Consider the following 25,672-nt stretch of genomic DNA (forward strand, 5'->3'; position numbering starts at 1 on the left):
CATGCAGAGAACGTATATAGGCATCACATCATGCGCAGTCGGCAATTTTTGGGAACTACAAGTTTTTTTGTCAATTTTTTTTATATTTTCAATGAATTTATGTTAATTTGTTGAAGTGCTGTGAATAATTAAGTGTTTTGAAATAGTAACAAAATTAATTTGCATACAAAAAGTTGCTATCCCAATTACAGATATGTATCCCTATTTTAGTGTTTTCTGGATTTACAGGATTTCCTTGACTCCATGTTTTGGCAGTTATTGCATGTTGTTGACTTGTTGCCCCTACTGTGTGGCTTTAAAGAAAGCCTACAATCACTCGCTAATGAAGTCGGCAGAAATGTCCAAAGAAGATGCGAAAAATTTGAAGTTTTATGTGAAATGCATGGGATCAATTATGTCTAACATGTTCATTTTATTGATATTTTGAGTTAAAAAATAGTTCTTTTATTTTTTTATTTTTATTATATTTTTTCATGTATATTTATGATTAATGATCAGAAATTTATTTTTCATCAATAAAGGGATTGTATCAACATCTATTATTATAAAAAAAAATGGAATAATTTCAAAGTAAAGGTAATGGATTTGGGAATTAAGTTTTGAAGTTCTATTAAGGCTATTTACCTCACAATATAATCTGAAAGAAAAAAATCATGCTTTATATGATTTCAAATAAAATATTGTAAAAATTAGTATGTTATAGTGATTAATATCAATTTAATATCAACAAATTTTTCTTTGCATAGAGTGATAAAACACATGATTTTGTTTTGTTAACATAATGTTGCCTACATATTATATTACTATATAGAAGCAATTTTGATATAAAAAAAAGGAAGGAATCTTAATCATCACTTTAGAAAGATAAAAAATAATTTTTATGTTTTTAAATTTTAAATATAAAAATATAATATTTTAAATTGAAAAAATCAAAATCATATGCTTAAACAAATACTTCAAAATTTATATATAATTTTTAAAGGGATCAAAAATATTTTTTATGTTTCTTAATTTTAGTAATAAAAATATAATATTTCTAAATTATATTTGCATAGAATGATAGAACATATGATTTTTCTTTTTTGTTAAGATAATGATGCAAGAATCTTAGTTATCAATTTAGAAAGATAAAAAAAAACAAACTTGTATGCTTCTAAATTAAAATCACCTGTTTAAACGATTTAAGTCATCAAGAATATAATGTTTCTAAATTGAAAAAATAAAAATCAAAGTTATATATACATGTGAATTTTCTATTTATCTCTTAATTTTTATAAGATTAGAGTTAGAATAAAGTAACTAATAAAAATATTATTAGTTATTATTGACCTAATCCAAACTCTAACACTTATCGAATTAATCCTAATTGAATTCTATCCCAAACCCTAACCCTAATCAAACTTTAATCCCGATTTAATTGTAACCCTAATGTAATTGAAACGTAAAGCTAATTCTGACCTTAATTGAACTCTTAGAACTCTTATACGAACACTAACTATAATTAAAAATTGACCATAATCAAACCCTAACCTTGATAATTTTGCTAATCTAGAACTAATTGAACCTTGAACCATAACCTAATCCCAAACTTCAACATTAATCTAACCATAACCTAATCCTAAATTTAACTAGAACCCTACAATTAAGCCCTAACTATAACTTGAACCCTAATCTAACCATAACTAAATTCTAGCCTGAACTTAATCCTAACCCTAATTAAACTTTGATCGTAATTCAATTCTAATTTTAATCTAACCCTTACCATAATCAAACATTAATCATAATTGAACCCTAACTATAATTAAGTATAACTGTAACCCTTAACTCTAATCCCTATAATTGAATGCTAACCCTAACCTAACCCTAAATTTAACTCTAACCATAGAAATAGACCCTAAGTACAACTTCAACCTTAATCTAACCCTAATATGAACCCTAACCCTTATTGAATCCTAATCCTAATTTAGTACTAACCCTCACCCTCACCATGCCTTATCCTAATAATAACCCTAATTAAACCTTAACTTTGACCTTAAAATCAAGCTTTATAATATAATCCTAACCCTCACACGATCGGTATGTAAATCCTAACCCTAATAATAACCCGAATTATAAACTTAAACCTAACTATAACCCAAACCCTAAACTAACCCTAATCCTAACAATGATGTAGACCTTAACTATTATCCTAATCCTAATCCTAAACCCTATCCCAAACCATAACCCTAACCCTAACCATGATTTGAACCCTAAACATAACCATAATCCTAGGCCCTACCGTATCCATAATCCCAACAATAACCCTAATCATGGTGTAAATCCTAATCATAATGCTAACCCTACAAACCTAATCCTTACCATGATGTAAACGCAAACATTAATCATAACCCTAACCCTAACCTTGGCTATAATACTAATGTTAACCCTAACCCTAACCCAAACCATGATGTAAACCATAACCTTTACCATAGTCCTAACCACAACTCTAACCCATTACCCTAATAATAACGCTAACCCTAAACCTAACCTAACCTAATCATAAGCCTAAACCCTAACCCTAAAAATATGGAATGACTCTATAACCCTTAGGATGCACCAATCATCTATTACAATGTATTAATAATATATGAAGGGTATTAATAGCTTGGTGCATCCTAAGGGCTAAATAGTTATTTCCCTAAAAATAACCCTAAACCTAGCCCTAACCATGATGTACACCCTAACCCTATCCATAATTCTAACCATGATGTAAACCCTAAACCTAACCATGATGTAAATCCTAATCCTAACCCTAACCATATCCATAATTATAACCTGAAACCTAACTATAACCCTAACCCAAGAAATAACTCTAACCATAACCATAACCATGGTATAAACACTAACATTAATCCTAACCCTAACCCTTAACCCTAACCCTAACCCTAACCCTAACCCTAACCCTAACCCTAAACATGATTTAAACCCTAACCCTAGCCATTATCCTAACCATAATTGTAACCCTAAGCTTAGCCATAAACCTAACCATAACTCTAGACCTTATCTCTAACCTAACCATAACCATAAGCCCTAAACCTAACAATTATCCTTAGCCCTAACCATAAAATCTAATCCTAATCAGTAGCCTAACACTAACCATAACTCAAAACCTATCCCTAACCTAAGAGTTCATCTTATCCATAATTCTAATACTAACTATAAACCCCAACCCTAACCTTAATCTTAAATCGTAACCCCAACCATAATCCTCACCCTAACCCTAAGCATGATGTAAATCCTAACCATAAGCCTAAACCTAACCCTAATCATGAACCTAACCCTAACCCTAACCTTAATCTTAACCTTAATCTTAACCCTAGCCTATTTGACTTTTTTGACTTTAAGGTGTAAAATTTTAAAAAAGTAGGCATCTCGACAAGTCTAGCTTTCTTTATATATCAAAACATATGCTTTGATATAAAAAAAACAAACCTTATGCTGGAAAATTATAAGACTATATTAAAACTATAAATCTTTATATAGTCATATTTTATAAGAGTATACATATTTTATAATTTAATTTCTTTACAATTGCGCCTCTACTAGCCTATATATATATAACGTTGAGAGACATCGAGGCTTTCATTTCAAAATTTTACTTAAAATTAATAAATTAATAAATGAAAGCCTAGATATCTCTCGACTTTTTATATATATATTTATATATATAGGCTAGTTATTAACTCACCTAAGGGCAACTCCAAGATGGTTGGATACACAAATAGGTTTGTGTAGCGTCGTAAATTGTACGCACTTGCTAGGGTGGTACAATTTCACACCTAGTTTAGCACCCGCCTTGGCGCATTTTGCATTTTGCATTGCATTTCCCCTTTAGCACTTAATTAATTAAATTAATTAGGTCTAAGGTCCTATTTTATCATCTCCCATATCATAAAGTTGGGCCCTTTCATTAAAGTGTGCCCCTTTCATTTTATTCTTCCAATACATCATTTAATCAAAAACCCTAATTAGGTCCTATTTTGAACTTGGGGGCTTGGTTTCAGGGTCTAAACATCTCGAAATCACCTGTAACTTCGGGATTCTCTCTAAAATCATCATATCTGACGGCCCTGAAAATTTGGTGAAAAGTTGTCCGGACCATGGCGCCCGTGCAACATGGTCCCGGACATTTTTCCCGAAATTTTGGGAGCACGATCCAATCATAAAATAAAGCTTAACCCCAAGAAATTGGCGGGATATTCAATCTCTAGGTCGGCCAAAAGTCGAAATTAAGACCTAGGGTTTCATACATAAGAGCTCTCTTTCTTCATTTGAAAGGATCCGATTTTTGGCTTTCAAGGACCTTCTATGCAGCGAAAGAGCAGATCTTTGAAGACTTCAACAACATTCAACATTCCTCTATCAAGCACTTATCAGATTCATTCATCCACTTAGGGCTTGGAAGACATTGAAGAACAATAGGAGATTACCGACTGAAGATTGGCTTGTACTCCTCCCTTGAGGGTTGGGTATGATTTTGTATTGTTTTCATGTCTTTGCATAAGCTTTGATATATCCTTTATTCATGCTTTAGATCACATTGCATCTTGATTTAAAGCATTTACATTATCATTTACAAGCAATTAGGGTTTACTTTCTAGGTTGCTCTAGTTTGCTTTCTTGCATTTTGGACCTTGCACACACTAGGTCTGCACACACAATACATTTTTACAAAACAACTTGGCTATTCGTGGAGGTGGAAATCACCGAAGCGGGGGTTTGACTAAGGCAAAACCCTATATAGCCGCCCCTCCCCCTTTTCAAATATTATTGCAGGTTTCAGGATTCGGACGACGCCGCAGGTTGCAGATCCGGGAGAAGCAGACTAAGACCGACCTTCCCACCAAATTTTAGAGAAAAAGACCAGGACAGGGGCGTGGGGCGCCCTGGTCCTACCAGGACAGGGGCGTTGGGCGCCCTGGTCCCTTCTGGGCGCCCTGGTCCCTACTGGGCGCCCTGGTCCCTGGGACAGGGGCGCTGGGCGCCCTGGTCCGACAGTATTTTCAGCATTTTTGACAGCTTTTTCCAAAGTGCAAAAACAACAGTTTTCGGAGCAGTTTTAGGGGCAGAATCAGGACAGTGGTGCCCGCGCCCCTGTCCCGAACATTTTCAGTCAGATTTTAACTCTGGGTACGCACCTGCATTCTTATTTCATCCTTTTATTTACAGCTTTCCATTGTTTAAGTTCAATTCTGCAATCTTGTTATTAGTTCATACTTGCACTTTGGGGTTAGGGATTGAACTTGCATCATTTGATCTTCCAATTTCAACAAAGGAATAAAAATCCTAATAGATATCCCGTGGCTCTCTCTTTCACAAAAAGAAGTAGCCAATTGTGCGATATCTCTAGGCTCTTTCGTATTCCGTAATGTGTGTCAAAAGGTAGGATTAGGGCATGTTAACCTAGTCTCGCTTTTTCCCCTACACAGTTTGCAATCTATTTATTTATTCTATCAACTCTTGAATACATGTTTTAATCTTGTGAAACCTAGCAAACATGATTGTAAAATTGCCATGTGCCCCCTTCAATTAATGAAGTCATTTGAGGACACTCTTAAATTTATATATTTTTAAAACTACTTCGCTCCCCTGCTATTGCAACGTACTTTAGAAATTAACTATGCCATCATACTTCAAGAATGCTTAAAATTACTCATAGATATTGTGAACTGTAAAAATCAATATGCTTTAAAACACAAAATTTAGTACAAGGACCTTTTTCTAAAATAATGTTAACTTTTCTTGTAAATTTCTATTACATACTTAATGACATTATATCTTATGTTCCTCTTGTGAATCATCTAGCTATAATGATATTTGTATTCACAATTGTATTGTTTAAATTATTAATAATATAATATTCTAATATAAAAAAATACATTAGAAGATTTATTCTCTGCATAAATAAAGTAATTAAAAGGAAATGAGATACACTTAACTAGCTAGTTAGAATTTAAAAAAATTATGCAATTTTGTCTTATCTTTTATTTGAGAAATTTTTTAACTTAATTTTTCATATTTCTTTTAAATTAAATAAAACAATTTTATAAAACTCAATGTTAAGTATATGTATGTATGTATGTATGTGTATATATATACACACATATAACTATGTATGTACATACATACATACATATGCATATTTAAAAATATTTCATACAAATATATTAAATGGTTTGTCTAAATAATAAGTTTTATAGATGTATGTGTCTATAACTTTAGATTTATAAAATCATTTAATTTATTAAAAAAAATGAAATCAAAATATGCAATTATAATGATATTAAGGAGTAGAATATAATAACTTAAATATTAACGAAAACTTTTAAATAAAAATAAAAGTGGATTGTGGTTGAACTATTGATCTTACACATAAAAATAACAAACACCACACCAACAAACATTTAAAATTAAAATAATTCTACTTGTCATCTCAATATTATCTAACATACTATATATATGTAAGCTACAACAATGTATTCTTATATGTAAGGTCAATTGTTGAACTGTAGTCCACTTTTAAGGTTAGTGGTTCAATTGCAATCCAATTTTATTTCTTTTACTTTTTATATCCGTCCTTTAATAGTTTTTGTTGATACTTATGTCAGAATATTCCATCCCTTGCTACCACTATAATCACATATTTTGATGCTATAAATTTAAGTGAGTAAAATAATTTTAAATATCTAAAATTGTAACACATAAATCTATAAAAAATATTATTTAGACAGTTCATCATATGTATATAAATAATATTTACTTAACATTAAGTTTTATAAAATTATTTTATTTAATTAAAAAAATATGAAAAATTGAATGAAATTTTTTCTCAAATAAAAAAGAAAAGACAAAAGTATTTTTAAATATAATAAATAAATTAAATTATAATAACATAATTTTTTTAAAATTCTAACTAATTAATTATGTCTCATTTCCTCTTAATTATTTTATATTAACAGAAAATAAATAAATATTTTCATGTCCTATTATAAATAATTTAAACAATACAATTGTGAATACAAATATCATTATAGCTAGATGATTCACTGGAGAAACATAAGATATAATGTCATTAAGTATGTAATAGAAATTTCAAAGAATGTGCTTAAAACTTAACTATCATTTTCGAAAAGGGTCTCTTGGAGTGTATTTGTGTGTTAGAGGATATTTCCCTTTACCGTTGTTTTCGTAAATGGCCTCTTCAATTTATCTCACATTGGTAGTGGAGAAAAAGCCCCACAGAATCAATGGGTCCTTGCTCTACTGGTGAAGTTGAATGGTTCAAATGTCTACTAAAAATTTGCCTTTTAAGTGCAAATTTTTATATTATCAAATATAAGATAAGCACGAGATTCCATAAGGGTGAAGTACAAAATCCACAAGAGTGAAAATTCTTTTTATTTAAATTTATGTTTCATTGAAAAGTTCTTTTATTTAAATAAAAAATTATATTTTTAGTTAAAAATAAATATTTTAATGTAGCAATAATTTTATTTTATTTATATTGTTTATTATATTATATTTATTTAATATATTAATAATTAATATTAAATTATAAAATATGCTATTTAAATTATTTCTAAATAAAAAAATTAGGCGAATTAAATCTACGAATTTGTGACTGCGAATTTGGAGATTAAAATGGAGGAGATTACGATTAATTGGAATGACAATTATTGCGATTAATTGAGGAGACTGTGATTAATTGAAACGATGATTACTACGATTACTGTGAATCTATGATTACATAAAACTTAAAAATGTCTTAAGAGGAACAAGTTGGGAAGATTGAACGACGATTACTGCGAATCTAGAGATTGCGAATTACTGCGAATTTGGAGACTGCAAGCTAGGTCAACGACGATTCTTAATTTGCCCTTGCTGATGTGGACACCCCTTGCACACATAGACCAGTGAAGGTGGTGGAGGAGACCGCTCTCCTCCACGCGGTTTGAGCCTCCTAACTTAAAACCTCCACTTCATTTCAGTTGTGTGTTTTTTTTAGTTTTATTTTTTTCTCACTAGATGTTTTAGTAGTTGATTGCACTCGCATTTAATACTGTACCGCCCTCGCGTGAGCACTGCACTTGGCCTTTAATGGATCCTGAGGATGTTATTGTCTTAGACCCATCGTCTAACCCTAAACTCTCGCCATCGAAACCTAAGAGGTCTTTCTCAGACATCATCGCGAGTCCTAGAGATGGCGTTACCTACAATAGGAACGCTAAGTTCGTGGCTGGCTTCGCTCGACCTGACAGAGAAGGTAAGACCTCAACCATCTCCATCGATCTCTCCTCCATTTCTCCTAATGATGCTATGGCTAAAGAAATCTTGCATGAGAAAGATAGGTTAAGAAATACAACAATCTTCTTTGCCATTGTAGATGTTGAAAAATGACCCCCCCCACCCCCCCAAAAAAAAAATTTTGGATGACTGGTTTCATAATTTTTGGAATTTAAAGCTTGGTTTCAGATTTTCATTTTGTAGGCAAATTCAAAAGGGTTTATTTATCATTTTTCACCTCATCGGAAACAAAGGCTGAGGTCCTAAAAAAACAATAGTGGGCCATAGGAAACACTTCCTTCCGTGCCCTTGCTTGGTTGCCTGAAGCCATCAATGAGGAAATTATGGCTCTCTCATGCCCCAGGTGGCTTCTTCTTAAAAATGTCCTGCCATTCCTATGGCGCTTCCTACCCCAAATCATCGAACCTATGGGAAAATTTGTCAGGATGGACGATTCTAACAGACTTATCCCCCATCTTGATGCAATAATGTTGGTTTCAATCAAACCAGGAATTGATATACCCAATACCTTGAATCTTACGATAGAAAATGAGGTATATCCATGCCCTTTAGAAACCCTAGGAGGGCTAAATGCTTGTTTTCTATGCAAGAAAGAAGGACACTAGCATAAGAATTGCCCTATTATTAAAAAAAGAACTACTGAAAACAAGGCCGATCCCTCCAAGGGTGACCCCTGAAATCCTAAAAGCATTGATTCAATGTCGTCGGTGAATGGAACTAATACCACCCCTTCGCCTGCTAACAACCCCCCTATAACTAGCATGAATAATCCGCTTAATGGGATGGTTGGGTGTGGAAAATTTGCCTCGGGCCTGAGCAACAGATATCCTAGCCTAGGCTGTGCCAATATAAGCCCCCTCCAACCCATGCCCATCCCCCTGAGGCCTCTACCATGGACACCACCGAAGCCCGCTCCGATGATGGCTTCCAATTAGCTATTAACAAAAAAAGATGGAGGAAAAATGCTCAGGAATTGGCGGCTGATAAAATCCGATCTGGAATTAAACAGAGCAACTCTAGGAAGAATATCTCCTCCCATCCTTTAGACCATCCAAACGTCAAGTCTATGATTAAAAACCTTGAGGGCACCATCCTTGGCAATGCTGCTATGGATTTCAGATCTGGCTCTGTTGAGATGGCTCATAGACCTGGAACTCCCCTAAGTTCCTCCTCTATGATTCCCACTCTAGCACCTCCTCTAGGTCTCGATAACACTACTAACAAGTGTGGTGTCCCCAAGGTGTTTAATGAAATCGAGGACTCTTGTGTTATCCAAATTATTCCTGCTAACACTACAACTTCCCTTGAGATGTTCCCTAATGCGCTCCCCTCCTTCAAATCAACATCTGAGTCTTGCACGGGATATAGTAAATCGAGTCTTCTGGGCCAAAATGGGGAAGGGATCATTGATCCCCGAACTGGTTCCTCCCCTAGTGAGGAGGAGGAAGACCAGTTGGATCATGGCTCCATGACCAAGAAAAAAGGGAGGCCCTTTGGCTCCAAGAATAAGAAGAAGGGGACTAATCCCCCCATAATTCCTGACACTCCCATGAATCCTTCCAGCTCTAAGGCTGGCAACTGCTCCTTAAGGCCCTCTCAGTAATGATGAAATTTATTTCTTGGAATGTGCGAGGGTTGGAGTCACCCGACAGAAAGTTTATTGTGAAAAGACTCCTTGACTTACATAAGGATACAAATTTTCTACTATTACAAGAACTAAAAGCTACTGAGTTTATTCTTGAAACTACACTTAACTATGTCTGGAAGGATGCCATTAAAATCTACTCTAATCACCCCAGAGGCAAGGGAGGTGTTGGACTCCTTATCAACCCCAAGTGGTCCAATCTCATTACTGACAAGGGTATCTCCCCACACAATAGGGCTGTCTGGACCTCCATCAATCTGAAAGGCGCTCACTTTGGGATCTTCCCTGTGTATGTTGCTAATGATTATAGAGATAGGATTGCCTTATGGGATTGGCTTAGATCTCTCCTAGACATCCCCTGGATAATTGCGGGGGATTTCAATATGGTTGAAAATAGCTTTGACAAAACTGGTGGCCTACCCTTTGCATGGAACAATTTGGAAAGAAAGCACTGGTACGGGCTAAAATTACATAAATCCATGTTTGATCCATTGGAGGAGCCTGTTTCTATTTGGCCTACATCCCTGTCCGACCATCACCCTGTTATGGCTCTTACTAATGTTAGAAATATTATGACTACCCAGGTCAACAAATCCTGTAAATTTATGCTTAACACCTCCCTCCTCAAGGATCAGGATGTTTTGATTGCCCTGCATCTCATTAGACTCCTCAACCATCGGAACAAACTCCTCCCCTCTCATATTGATAGATGGAACTTTAATGTGAATTCTTGGCAAAAAACCCTACAAACTATAGGGCAAAAAAAGGCAAAAGACTTCAGATTTGCTAAAAAATCGCTCATTAGCTAGCTCCAGTCCTCAGAACTCGATATCCAAAACAACTCTAGTTGCGCTCATAAGGCTGCTCATGTTGCCCTTGCTAGAGAAGCTCTTAGAAAACACCAACAAGTTCAGATTCATGGGGCTATGGTGAGGGCTTGCACCCACTGGCTACAATTTGGGGACAAGGGCTCCAAATTCTTCTTTAACCTACTTAAGCACAAACAATCCAAGGAAAAGATTGATAGGTTGATTATCGAAAATAAAGAAATTATTGACCTCCCCAATATCAAAGATGCTTTTGAACTATTGTACAAAAACCTATTCACCTCTGAAGACAATGCCAAGGCTAAGGATATTAGAGACAAGTGCAAAACCATGATCCCCACTAGGATCTCCCCTAAGGACTCCATCCTCCTCAACCAAAGGGTATTTGTTGAGGAAATCATTGTTGCTATCAACTCCCTAAAATCTGACAAAGCGTCAGGCTCGGATGGCCTCCCTATTGAATTCTACAAGGCCAATATAGAATGGATTGCCATTGACCTACATGGTGTTTACTCTAAAGCTTTTGACAATGGCACCCTTGGTGCTAACATTAACAAGGGGACCATCTGTAAAGCGAAAAATCAAACCCTAGGTGTTCCCCCCACTCCAAGGAGAAAGGAGGTCACTAGGATTGACGGTTTCCGCGTAGGAGAGACTTTACATTCAAAAGAGGGGTTGAAACTCACAAGATCCAATCCCACACAATGCAAGATTGGATTCTAAATGAGTTTCAAGGGTTGAGACAGCAAGGATACCCTCTTTTGTAAAGAATGTAGATAGAAGGATTGAACTAGGAATGCATGTAAAGTAAGAAAGATTCACTTATAAATAGAGATAGGGATACGGGATGAAGCTATGGACCTGGAATTAGCAGTAAAATGTCAAGACGATGTTGTCCTACAAGTTTGAGCGAAAGTTGATGGGACGATGGCACCCGGGGTGCACACGGTCCTCCGAAAAATCCGCGAAACGAAGGGGGATCTGTTCGTCTCCGCACAAGGATTCCAGATCTTCAATTACAGCTGCGTACCTGCAACCTACACACAGAAAAGAGAGGATGATTGAGGGGTTTGCCCTTAGGTCAAACCCTGGTTTTGGAATTAACCAAGAAATGAGAATACTATAAATGTAAATGTTTGTAATGTAAACAAGTACTGATACCTTGTTGTAAGAATGTTTGTATTCTTACATGCAAAGGTGTAATGATGTTGTATGTTGTATGTGATCTCCTCTTCAATGGTTGAATCCTTGTCTTGGATGCAACACTTAGCCTTGAATGGAGACTTAGAATGAAGGAATGCTTGAATGTTTGAATGCTTGAATGTTTGAATATCGCTTCTGCCTCTTGTACGCATATATTTTTCCTCTTACCATCTACCCTTTCTGAGAGGGGAAATGTAGTTTATATACTTGTCAATTAGGGTTAGAAGACTGATTTTTCTGACCTTAGGCCGACTTAGAAACATTATTTTCCAAATTGCAAACTTGAAGACCCGATGCCCAAAAAGAGATTGGGCCCAAAATAGGGCCAGGGACTAGGGTGCTAGGCACCATGGTCCTGGGGGACCAGGGCACTAGGTGCCCTGGTCCCACCTCCCGGGACAACAGGGTGCAAGGAAGGATCAGGCCACAGTGCAGAAATATGCAGTTTTTGATGTCGCAAACAGGTTTTGGGGTCTCCATTCAGGTTCAGTGTTGCGTCGCCATCGTGAAGACCCAAATGCAGTCAAAATTGCAAGTGTCACAATTTTAGGATGCTACATTTAGCCCCCACTTTAGCGGGAGTATAAGCGTATGCCCATACTTTCGGTAAAGTACAAGGAAACAACATTGAAAGACTTTCACCACGTCAAGGAGGCAAGATACACCAAGCCCCCAGTGGACTAAGGATCTTACGACTTCGATTGACAAAGTAAAAGGGAAGATCATGAGGGAGAACCATGACTATCAGTAGTAAGGTTCCCTAACTATGAGTCATGCAAGAAAGATATCAAAAATTTTCAAGGCAAAGCTAAATTTGTCAAGAAATTTTCAAGTATCTTGAAGAGATATGAACGGAGTATATGCCCCCTACGTTAAAGCGATCGCACACGCCTCATCGGGGGTGATTGCTTTAAGGTAGTGATACACATAAGAAATGAGAAGGGGAAGGAGCATGTTATCACAAAGATTTAGTCCCCAAGTGTGAGATAAACCCAAGGATAATAGACACAAAACACAAATCACGAGGTGACTTCGCTTTCCTTGGGGTCAGTATGCTGTATGATAATTCATGTATATCATATGTATGTATGCATAATTGTTCTTCATTCCCCAATCAAGGAAGGTCACCTAGAAGAAGGGAACGCATGTGTCTTTTGAGTCAACATGAGAGAGAGCAAAAGAGATCTCAATGCTTTGCATCATCCTCAAGTAGACAACACTAAGGACAACAAATAGAAGAATGAGAATAAAACATAGAAGAAGTAACAAAAGAGATCAAGAGAGGAGGAGAGAATCTGCTATGCTAATGAACTAGTCTAGCACGTCATCCACCCCCCGATCTGGCTGATCAATATTTCGGGAAGGTAGGAAACACGCTAGAGGAGGAACATCCAACATAGCAGATGGAGCTATCAGAAGATCTAAACAAGGGCTATGTTCATGTTCCAAGCCACGTTGTTCTTGTCTAGGAGCTAGGATAAGTGCTTTAGAAAATTCATTAGATAAATGGTTATCAATATCAACATATTCATATTCACTATCAGAAGCAAGAGAAGTAACATTTTCATCATGAATAAGATTTTCATCTATATCATCATCAAGATTTATAAAAATAGGATCTTTAACTCGCATAGGATCAAAACCCTCATGCATCTTATGTTTAGGAGATTTTGGCTCAATTTTCGGCTGAGGAGAAAATGGAATAATACTAGCTGAAGGTGTTTTTGGGGATTGCAAAGTTTGAGAAGCAGCTGCATGAGCTCTAAGATGATGCTTTCATCGGCGTTCACGCACAGAACAATTTCGTCTAGTCTTAGTAGGAAGTTGAGGAGATGGAGGAGGAGGAATGTTCTCATCCTTATCACTTGGGTGTTTAGGTTGTGGTCTCTTAGGTTGGATAATAGGAGAAGAAGACCAAGTCCATCATGACGAGGAGGTATAGGTCTACTTTTAGAAAGTTTATTAGACATAGACATAGTCACATCCATAGGAATGGGTTGGGAATCTTCTTGAGGAAAGACAATAGTTTTATCTTTCAAAGGAAGAACTTCCTTCTCAAGAACGATAGGAATATCAAGTTTGGGTGTTCTAGGTTCACTTAGAGATAGGATCATATCTTTTTTCCACTTTTGATAAGATTTGAAAAGATGATCACTTTGCGGTGGAAGAGATTGGAATTGTTTAGGCCAAAAATAATCAATAGGAACGCTAGAAGTTCTTTCAGCTGGTTTAAAGAGACTATGATTGACAGTAACAACTTCACCATTATGGGGAAATTTCAAACACTTGTGAATAGGAGAAGCAATAGCTTTCATGGAAGATAGCCAAGGATAACCTAGCTTCACACGAAATTGTTCGGATGATGGAATAATAGCAAAGCTCACATCAAGGGATTTGTTATGGACCTCAATAGGTAATGTGATAGAACCAATTGCAGTAGAAGAAAATGCATCAAATAATTTCACAACCACATTTGTTTTGTCATAGATCACTTGATTCAATTGCAAAGTAAAAAGAAATTCTTTAGTAATAACATTAACCATGCAAGAAGGATCAATAAGAACTCCACGACAAGGTGTATTCTTGACTTTTGCAACTATATATAAAGGACCATTAGGTGCCCTGATAGTTTCACTGAAATCAAATGTGATGGAAGGTTCTTTAGGGATTTTCTGCTGCTCTACAAAGTTAATCACATTCGGAGTCATAGACACAAGACCATCAGGTGAGAAAGAGGCATCATTAGTCTCAATCACATTAGAGGTATGAGAAGGTAATGGATCAGTAAAAATCTTAAGATTTTGGTTAGGAAGAGCTACAGATGTGTTGCCTTTATCATTCACACCTGAAACAGAGATAGTATTATTATCAATCAAATCTTGAATTTTACCCTTTAAAGCAAAACATTTTTCAGTATCATGCCCAGGTTGACGATGAAATTGACAAAAAGATTTGTTATCAAAATAGGGTGAATTAATCTTTGTAGGATCTATTTGCTTTATAGGAGGGACAGTAAGCACATTTTGTTCCAATAACTTATTCATAATACTATGCAATGATTCAGTCAAAGGAGTAAACTCTGTTTCTCTCTTGAAAAACTTAGAAATAGGAGGCACACTTGATGCTGCATTCACATTGTTGTTGATGATGTTTTCATTGAACTTAACGAACCCTCTGTTTGGTTTAAACTTCCCAAATGGTTGTTGACTACTATCACCCTTATCACTCGGAGCCATAGGATTTGCTTGTTCCATTTGACTCACAGTCAGTTGATAATTGTGAAGAGTTGCACACAACTGTTGGAAAGAAGTAAACTCAGAAAATAGAAGTTTTTCTCTAATATCTTTTTGTAAATTAGAAATAAATATTCTTTGAATATCATTGTCAGGTATTGGAAAAGAAATTTGAGCACACAAATGCTTATATCTACCAATGAAATTAGTCACTTTTTCTTTAACACCTTGTTTACAATGCATTAAATCAATCAAAATAACTTTAGGACTTATATTGTTTTGAAATTGTTGAATAAAAGCATTTGCAAGTTGTTGGAAAGAAGTAATAGAATAGGAAGGCAATGAGCAATACCATTGTAGAGCCTTATCTCTTAATGTTCTAGTAAACAGTTTTGCAAGCAACCTTTGGTCATGAGCAAAATCGGTACATACTGTTTGAAAGGTCTTAACATGTGTTAGAAGATCACCTTTACCATTATAAAGCTCCAACTGTGGGATTTGAAATGCTTAGGAGGGATAGCTCGAACAATGTCAAGAGAAAGTGGGCTCGCAACATCAAATGTGGGCACACTAAACTTAGATTGATTCATAGAGGCAATTTGTTGCTATAAAGAGGAGACAGTTTGTGCAAGATTGTTAATGGTCACTTCAGTCGAAGAGTTCATATTAGACATGTTAGATTGTGATGGAGGTATTATGTTATTGAAAGAAGAGATTGATTGAGAGTAAGGTGGCGGGACACTATGATGGTTAGTCATAGGACATGATTGGAAACAAGGAACACTACCAGGAGGAATGGAATGGTTGAATGAATTGCCCCCTTGCGTCATGTTCATTTGTGGAGATGTAATAGGGACACTCATTGAAGGAATGAATGAAGAAGTTGGATTGAATGAAGGAAGAGGGTTAATTGAAGAAGAAGGATTGCCCCCATGACTGGTGATCATAGGTGGAATGTTTTGTATTGAAGTAGTCATTATGTTTGATGTAAAAGTAGGTATACTAGCAATAGAAGTTGTCAAAGGAATAGAATGATTGACTTGAGTAGGAGGTTGTGTATAACCTAAAGTTTCAGCACAACTCTTCATAGGCATCACATTCGAATCCACAATGTTTGCAATACCACGCAAAATATCAATTCCATTCTTATCGCTTTGAACCATGCATTTTAGACCCTCAATTAATGAAAGAGCTTGACTATCGGGATACTCTTGAGACATCCATTGCTGAAAATCATCAAATTGGTTATCCAATTTCGAAAGTTGTTCTACAGAAACCTCATGGAGAGCTTCTTCATCATTAAGAGGATTAGAGGAATTACCCGTGTCCTCGTTAAAGAGGCCATTCAAATTAGGTTCCATCTCCTCGGTAGTTAAACCTTGGAAAGACTTAATTCTAAGGCTTCATCTAACGGGAATAGTGTAAGTAGGGCTTATTGTTGTCAAACTCATGCACTAGAGAGGGAGAGAAGATTTTGAATTTAGAGGTAGCAAATTTCAATAAGATCAGCCAATCTCCTAGATTTAGGCTGTTAAATGCAATCACGACAGTCTCTCGAAATTTCAGAAAAAATGTCAGGGACTGTGGCGAACGGAGTGCACACGGTCCTTGCAACTTTTTTCAAAATTTTCAGGGATGAAAGTTATGATGATTTTAAAGCTAATCTAAAAAAATTGAGTGATTTTACGATTTGTAGATAGGCCAAATTAAAGTTGCAATCTCAAAATTGAACACTACCAAGATTGTTGAAAAATGCAAAATTTGAATTTTGAAAAAGAGAGGGAAACTGAAATTTTGAATTTTATGATTTTAGAGGGAACACTAAAAGCAATGCAAGCTTTGAAATTTAAAAGTTGACTCAATTTCATGCAAAATTCAATTTTGAAAGCAGAAATCAAAGTTGTTGCAATTAAACACTTAATTTCAAAAGCCACAAATTGGAAAAAACTGAATAAAGCACTGAAACTTTGAATGAATGCCAACACACTTTTCAGATTTAGGATAGTAAGAAACACAATTTTGACACGAAATTTCAATTTCAACAATTTTTGAATGATTAGAAGCCTTAATCCAAGCAATCACTAGACCAACTTTGACTTTAATTTTGAAAGTGTTAGAATTGATGAAATCAGCCAAGATTTTGGATTTTAGCAGAAAAATACAATAAGATCTAGCTCCCGAAATTTCAGGAAAAATGTCGGGGACAGTGGCGCTCGGGGTGCACACGGTCCTCACAACTTTTTTCAAAATTTTCAGGGATGAAAGATATTATGATTTTGTTGCGGAATCCAAAGTTATAGCTGATTTGGAGGTGTTTTGATCAGTGAAATTATCGGTCAAAGGTTGAATCAAGAGGGTTTGAAAAATTAGGGTTTTGACACTTAACCACTTAATTTTCAGAATTAAAGCACAAATATGAATTGATAATTTGCAATAGAAGGGTAGATCTAAAACAAGCATTAACAATTAAACATTTCACAAGCTCAATTACTAAAAAGAAAATTTAGGGTTTTTATGCAATTAACCTCTAAAATTTGCAAAAGATCAAACATGGAAATGCAATTAAGGAAGCAAATTTTTCAGATCTAACCATGAATAATCAGAATTAGGATGTTCACGTCGGGTTCACCAAAATGTAAAGCAGAAAATCGAACCCTAGGTGTTCCCCCCACTCCAAGGAGAAAGGAGGTCACTAGGATTGATGGTTTTCACTTAGGAGAGACTTTACATTCAAAAGAGGGGTTGAAACTCACAAGATCCAATCCCACAAAATGCAAGATTGGATTCTAAATGAGTTTCAAGGGTTGAGACAGCAAGGATACCCTCTTTTGTAAAGAATGTAGATAGAAGGATTGAACTAGGAATGCATGTAAAGTAAGAAAGATTCACTTATAAATGGAGATAGGGATACAGGATGAAGCTACGGACCTGGAATTAGCAGTAAAATGTTGAGACGATGCTGTCATGCAAGTTTGAGTGAAAGTTGACAGGACGATGGCGCCCAGGGTGCACACGGTCCTCCGAAAAATCCGTGAAACGAAGGGGGTTCTGTTCGTCTCTGCACAAGGATTCCAGATCTTCAATTACAGCCGTGTACCTGCAACCTACACACAAAAAAGAGAGGACAATTGGGGGGTTAGGGATTAGGGGTTTGCCCTTAGGTCAAACCCCAGTTTTGGAATTAACCAAGAAATGAGAATGCTGTAAATGTAAATGTTTGTAATGTAAACAAGTACTGATACCTTGTTGTAAGAATGTTTGTATTCTTACATGCGAAGGTGTAATGATGTTGTATGTTGTATTTGATCTCCTCTTCAATGGTTGAATCCTTGTCTTGGATGCAACACTTAGCCTTGAATGGAGACTTAGAATGAAGGAATGCTTGAATGTTTGAATATCGCTTCCGCCTCTTGTACGCATATATTTTTCCTCTTACCATCTACCCTTTCTGAGAGGGGAAATGTAGTTTATATACTTGTCAATTAGGGTTAGAAGACTGATTTTTCTGACCTTAGGCCGACCTAGAAACATTATTTTCCAAATTGCAAACTTGAAGACCTGATGCCCAAAAAGAGACTGGGCCCAAAATAGGGCCAGGGACCAGGGCACTGGACGCCATGGTCCAACCTCCCGGGACAGCAGGGTGCAAGGTAGGATTAGGCCACAGTGCAGAAATATCCAGTTTTTGATGTCACAAACAGGTTTTGGGGTCTCCATTCAGGTTCAGTGTTGCGTCGCCATCGTGAAGACCCAAATGCAGTCGAAATTGCAAGTGTCACAATTTTAGGACGCTACACCATCAAACTGATACCCAAGGATGGGGATAGGGCCTTAATCAAGAACCAGAGGCCTATCACCCTCCTCAATGTCTCCTACAAAATTTTGGCTAAGGTTATTGCCCTTCAACTTGAAAAGATCCTCCGTAAATTCATCTGCCCCACCCAAACATGCTTTATCAAGGGTAGATATATCCTCAAAAACCTCATTACAAGCTAGGAAGTCATGGATTGGGCTAGAGCCTCTAGCCAAGACACTATTATGTTCCTACTGGATTTTGAAAAAACAAATGACTGTGTGGAATGGGACTTTGTCATCATGATGCTACAAGCCTTTGGGTTTTGGGTTAACTTCTGCAAATATGTTAAGGTCCTTCTCCAGGACGCCTCGATTGAAATTGAAGTCAATGGATCCTTATCCCAGAACTTTCAACTTAGTAGATCCATTAGGCAAGGTTGTCCGCTTGCACCTGCTCTATTTGTCATTGCGTCAGATGCTTTGTACTATCTTCTCAGGGATGATTCTCTATCCCCCCGTGTCAAAGGAATTAAGCTCCTTGATGACTCCAGCCTCCTCAACATCCAGTTTGTGGATGATACTGCCCTTTTCCTTGAACTTTCACCCCAGAAATTGTCAACCTTGTTCAAAAGCTTAAAACCTTTGGTATCATGTCTGGAGCTAAAATCTCCCTTGCCAAATCTACTCTCCTTGGCTGGAAAGAGAAACCCCCCAACTAGCTTATTCCCTACGGGTTTCAGTGGGGAGGCCCCAACAAAATCGTCCGGTACCTTGGCATCCCTTTCTCTGTTCCTCCCTCTCTTAAAGAGATGTGGCAATGGATAAAGAATAAGATTGACAAAAAAATGCATATGTGGGATAATAGATTCCTCTCACTTGCTGGTAGGATCCAAGTCTATCAGAAAATCCTCTCCTCATATAGTGTCTACTACTCCTCCACCTGGATGTTCAATAACTACCAAATCCTTGATATCCAGAAAGCCATAAGGCAGTACCTTTGGTCTGATAAAAAAGGTGGGAGAAAAATGCATGCGGTTAAGTGGAAATGGTGTCACATGACTAAAAAATGGGTGACCTTGGGCTAAAGGATCTCAAGGTCCAAGGTATTGCCCTTGTTGCGAAATGGACATTTCATGCCTTAGATGGCATGGAGCCCTGGAAAGTCCTGATTAGAAACAATATTGAGAGAGGCGTCCCTAAGAATGCTAAGTCATGGAAAGCCCTTCCCTTGGTTGACCTGGTGGCAGGTCGCTTTCCTATTTCTGTGCAAGGCTCATATGTTTTTAAATCCATTTGGAAGGCTTGGGAGCATATTAGACATCTTATTGACAGCCCTAGTGTTAGCAGCAATGGCACCATTCATGGGGAAAGGTCGATTTGGTGGAATCTCTTTCATGCTAGTAAACCTTTAGCCCTCACTCAAGGCTGATCACCCAAACTTTGGGCCAAATCCACCATCAGGATCTTTGAGGACTTATTTGAGAGTGGTGTCCTAATCAGCTGGGAAGAGCTCAGCGCTGCCCACAATCTCTCTCCCACCCAGAAAAGAACTTACCATATGATAAAGAACGCTTGTGCTACTCTTGCCCTGTCTTCTAGTACTAATCTGGACTCCCACTGATTCCTGACCCTCAAATGGAAAGATGGCTCTCTCTTTCCCAATACCAAATGTCATGCCATCTATGACTTGATCTCCAATGACGACTCTATTATTAAACATGTTAACATTCTATGGTACTTGGATCTGCTTGACAACTCCTGGTATAAATTCTTTACTCATTTATGGAAAAGCCCGATTCCCCCTAAAATACAATGCTTTAAATGGCAGCTTATTATTGATAGACTCCCATTAAGGAGAAACCCTCTCAGTACTAATATGTGTTCCATTTGCAGATTACCTGAGACCGACAGACACATTCTTTTTGACTACTCCTTCGCCAGGGAGGTTTGGTTAATGTTTGGTTTTTGTATTCCTAATCATGTGGATACCCTTAACATTATTTCTGGTTATATTGATGGGCTAAAAAAGGATGCTAATTTATTCTGATTTATCTTATCTTCTTATATCCTTTGGTTCATTTGGAAGATGTGAAATGAGGACAAGTTTAATGGCAACGGTAGGTGTCTTACTGAGTCTCTTCATAGACTCACTTTTTTTAAAATTGCCTCATAGGTCTCCTTCGTTATGAATGTCGAAAGGCATAAGTTCCTCTGGTTCCAACAAGATGGTCGCGCAACTATGTTCATACACGAGATGAAGGATGGCTGTGAATGGAGGAGGCTCGCGAAAAACCAGTCTTCCTTTGAAGAGGCTCTAAAGAAACTGCACAAAGAGATCAACAACAACAGGATGCCCAAGGCTGATCACATTGCCATGCTGACCCAGATCCAGGACCAAAAGAAGGTGGTTTGGATGGAAGGGGCCCAAGGGTGGACCACTTGGATCGATCCTTTCGATCACATGTTGCAGTAGTGCTTAGACTTTCCCTTTTTGCACTGTTCCTTTTTTGATATCAGACTACTCTCTAGTGATGTAACATAGATCCTTGGTGGTTTTGATGGTTGAGGTGTAGCCTCCCTTGTCTACAGCTGATTGTATTTTGTTTATTCTCGATCTTTAATATATAAAAACTATAAAATACATTATAAATAGATAAAGAAGTTGTTGTATAAATTTCAATAAATGTATAAATTTTTTATTCTATTTAATGATTTAACATTTAATTAATCAACATTATGTAAAATTTGAATTTAAATTATTTATATATTTAACAATTTAGTTAATCTAATGTTTTCATGTTTAAAATATGTAATTTTAAAATTCAGATTTTAATTGATTTGGATTAATATTTTTAAATGTTTTTCAAGTAAGTACAAAATTCAAATTCAACTCCACTTTGAGTGCTTATGCTAGTATTTGTTGTGTGTTAATCTAATTTGGAGTCAAGATCAATTATAACTATAATCTCAATAATGAAAGATATTTGGTTACCTCAAGCATTAAATTGCATGGTATATGATTGTTCTTGTTACCTAGAACAGGAAAAGAAAACTTACATAGTCACCCGGAACATGCATTTTCATTCACACTCCATAATCTAATACATCATTCTTTTTCCTTTTTTTTAAAATAATGGGGTGATCCACATGACTATAATTTATCTATAAAAATTAACTCTTCAAAATAAAATAATTATTAAATAATTCTTCAATTAATTAAATAATTCTAATATAAATTTTAATTGAAGATCTTTAATAGAATTTTAAGAATAAAGGATCTTTTATTTTAGTATAAATATATAGTGGTTGAGGAAATGGGATTGAAAAAAAAGTTTTTCCATATTTCAAGAAATATAAGAAAAAAAAATATTAAGGTTGTAAGTATTCAAATTCTCAAGAATATTGTGGAGCATATGGAGGTCATTAGGAAAGAAAATTATGAATTTATTCAAGGAATTATTTGTTTTCATATTATAGAAATATTTTTTTATCTTTAGATCAGTAAAAAGTTTTTTTGGTTTTTATTGAATCATTAGATTACAATTATGAATAATTTTTCATTGTACAAGTACAATTATATACAATGCAATGTAATGTTCTAGGTAATTAAATATCAATGATTAATGAGATTAATAGATATTCTTGCAAGGTAAACATATCACAATTTTATCTAGTTGGTGGAGCTATTGACTATTAGAGTTGACCTTGACTCTAAATTAGATTAGTACTAGGCATAACTATTACAACATTGTCCTTAGAATAAACATTTATTAAATAATGATGAGAAAATAAATCATTAGTAAAAAGTCTTTATAAAATAATTGGTTTTAGTTTTGATAGTTAAAACCCTCGATGGGGTTGAATTTGAGTTTGCCCCTTATAATAAATATTTGTTATTTGTTAAATATTGATGTTTAAGTGATTTTGAAGTAGTTGAAAGTAAAATTATGAATTCTTATAAATATTTAACCTTGACTTTATAGAATGATTTTATATTCTAATTTTTGACATTTTTATAAAGATATATTTTAAATATCTATATTTATTACTAGTATATATTTTCTTATGTAATAATTTCTCCAATAAATTTTTAGTATCATTATAAATTTATACATACATACATACATACACACGTATATGTGTATGTGTATGTGTATGCGTATATGTATATGTATCTATATGTATCTATATATATATGTACATATATATGTGTGTATGTATATATGTGTGTGTATGTATATGTGTGTGTGGTGTGTATGTGTGTGTGGAATACTATTTAATCATAAATTTTGTGTTTACATTTTTATTATTAATATTTGCCAAAAAATTTAGAATAATTGCATTGAAAAATATCATATTTTAAAATAACATGTGTCATGTTATATACAACCAATAAATATTCAAAAAATAAAGTAGAACTTATTTAAATATTCTTCATTTTATATTTTTGTTATTAAATATATTTAATTTTAATTATTAGATAATATTTTTAATTACTCTTAATTTATTGACAGTAAAAATTTACAATATATTTATTATTAAATTACTAGTTTAATTTATTGATATTAAATTTTTTAATATATTTAAGAGGTGGTAATATTACATAATTCATATCTATAAGCTTAAAAGAGAACTTAAAATTTTCAACAAAGACTTTCAATTTACTATGGGAGGCTTTATCTCCGCCAACAGACCTATGACATGATAGTTTTAGGTTTGGTCAGCATATTAATAGGCATGTATTCCACTTATCTAAATCTCCTATGGATGTGGGATCAAAAAACAAAAAAACGTGGTGCAGCGCGTTTCCACTACACACAACACAGACAGCGAATTTGAAAGATTATCGGTGACATTACCTATTTCCTTTCCACCCAGTTCACCCTTCTGCTTGCATTCCCCGTGTAATTTCAATTTTTATCATGTGAAGAATCCTTTGAAATGGACAAAACGAACTGCTACGGGATCGGGGCCTGGAATTTGACAGGCAAAATGGCCGTTTTTTCACTTTTGAATCGTATTTGACAGCTTAAAAAATTAATAGAACGTATGCATTGACATGCTATTTTTTTCTAAAACCGTATAGATGACACTCCAAATTATAAATTAACCATACAAAAATATAATAAGTAATATATATATTAGTTTAGAATGTTTATTATAAAAATACAAATTTATTTAGAATATTTTGAAATGTAAGGATTTAGAATATGGAAGGATGTAGTTGTTTCTAATTTTATAATATTTTAATATGATTTTTTAGAATAGTTTTATTTTTTCATATGAATTTAGAAACTTGTCATAATTGAAATGATAGAATATAATTGATAAAATATTTTAATATGAATTTTTATAATATATTCTATTTTTTTATATATGAATTTAGAAACTTAGTCAATTTAATTTTTTAAATATAATTAATAAGATTGTTATAGAAACTTGTCATAATATATATAATTTTAAAATTTAAATGTTTATTATTACTAAATTAGTAATTATTAATTGATTATCATTTAATGTTAATATATAATATATATTAGTGTATTAATTTATAAACTTATTTAGTAAATTTAATATTTTTGCATATATTACTAATTTATCATTATTTTCTCATTAAGATAATGGTTTTCATTTCTTCCCAAGAAAGATGTACATTGATTTTCATTGCTTCAATCTTCTACTTTTATATTTTTTGATAGTTAAAATTTTTCTTAAAACGTCAAATGAAAGGCATTGAAATGACTAAACCATCATCAAAAATTCATATAATAGGTAGGGGTGACTGTCAAATTCCAGGCCTGGGCATGACGGAATAGTAAAGGCTATCTGAAACGGCAACAGTATAATGAAAAGTGTTAATAAAACCGTTCTAATAGTTAATGCGAATGAGAACGGAAATTGCAAAAAGAAAAAAAAAAGTACTTTTGAAAAGTGTGTTGTGGGCCTGGCCACCTGAGCTTTGTTAGCTTAGTGTGTGTCGTTTAAGGCTGGCTGTGAATAATAGTCGACAATAATAAGTTGTTCTATAACTAGCAATTGTACCTTGGTGTGCAATGGGTACATCGAAAAGGTTTGGAAGGTCAATTAGGATTTTTTTGTTCTATTAATTGCAAACATTTGTATAGTACATGAGGTGAAGTGGTAGGTCATTTAGAAAATGATGTTGTTTGTGCAACAAAGGTCTCAATGGAGAATTGACAACTTTAAATCAACTATGCATCCTTCCAAACATGATAGAGAGAAAGATAGATATAGAGATGAAGACGGAGATGGTGATAGAGGAGATGGAAACATAAAAAGAGAGAGGAGAGATAGATATACCTAAAAAAGTTAAATATATAGATAAGGAGGGAGAGATAAAGAGGAATACATATATAGAGGAAAATAGAGAGAGAAAAATAGAAGTGTATATGGTGAGATGAAGTGATATAGAGACATGGAAATAATGATATATAGAGATAGGGAGAGAGGGATACAGAGAAATAGAGATAGATAGAGTGACAGATAGATGTAGAGGAGAGAGGGAGAGGGAGATATAAATAATGGAGATAGAGAGTGGGAGAGAGAAAGAGGGAGAGATAGACATATATGAGAAGAGAAAGGGAAAGAGGTAGAGGTAAAGAGAT

This window comes from Cryptomeria japonica, chromosome 8, assembly GCF_030272615.1.
Source record: "Cryptomeria japonica chromosome 8, Sugi_1.0, whole genome shotgun sequence".
Taxonomy (NCBI): domain Eukaryota; kingdom Viridiplantae; phylum Streptophyta; class Pinopsida; order Cupressales; family Cupressaceae; genus Cryptomeria; species Cryptomeria japonica.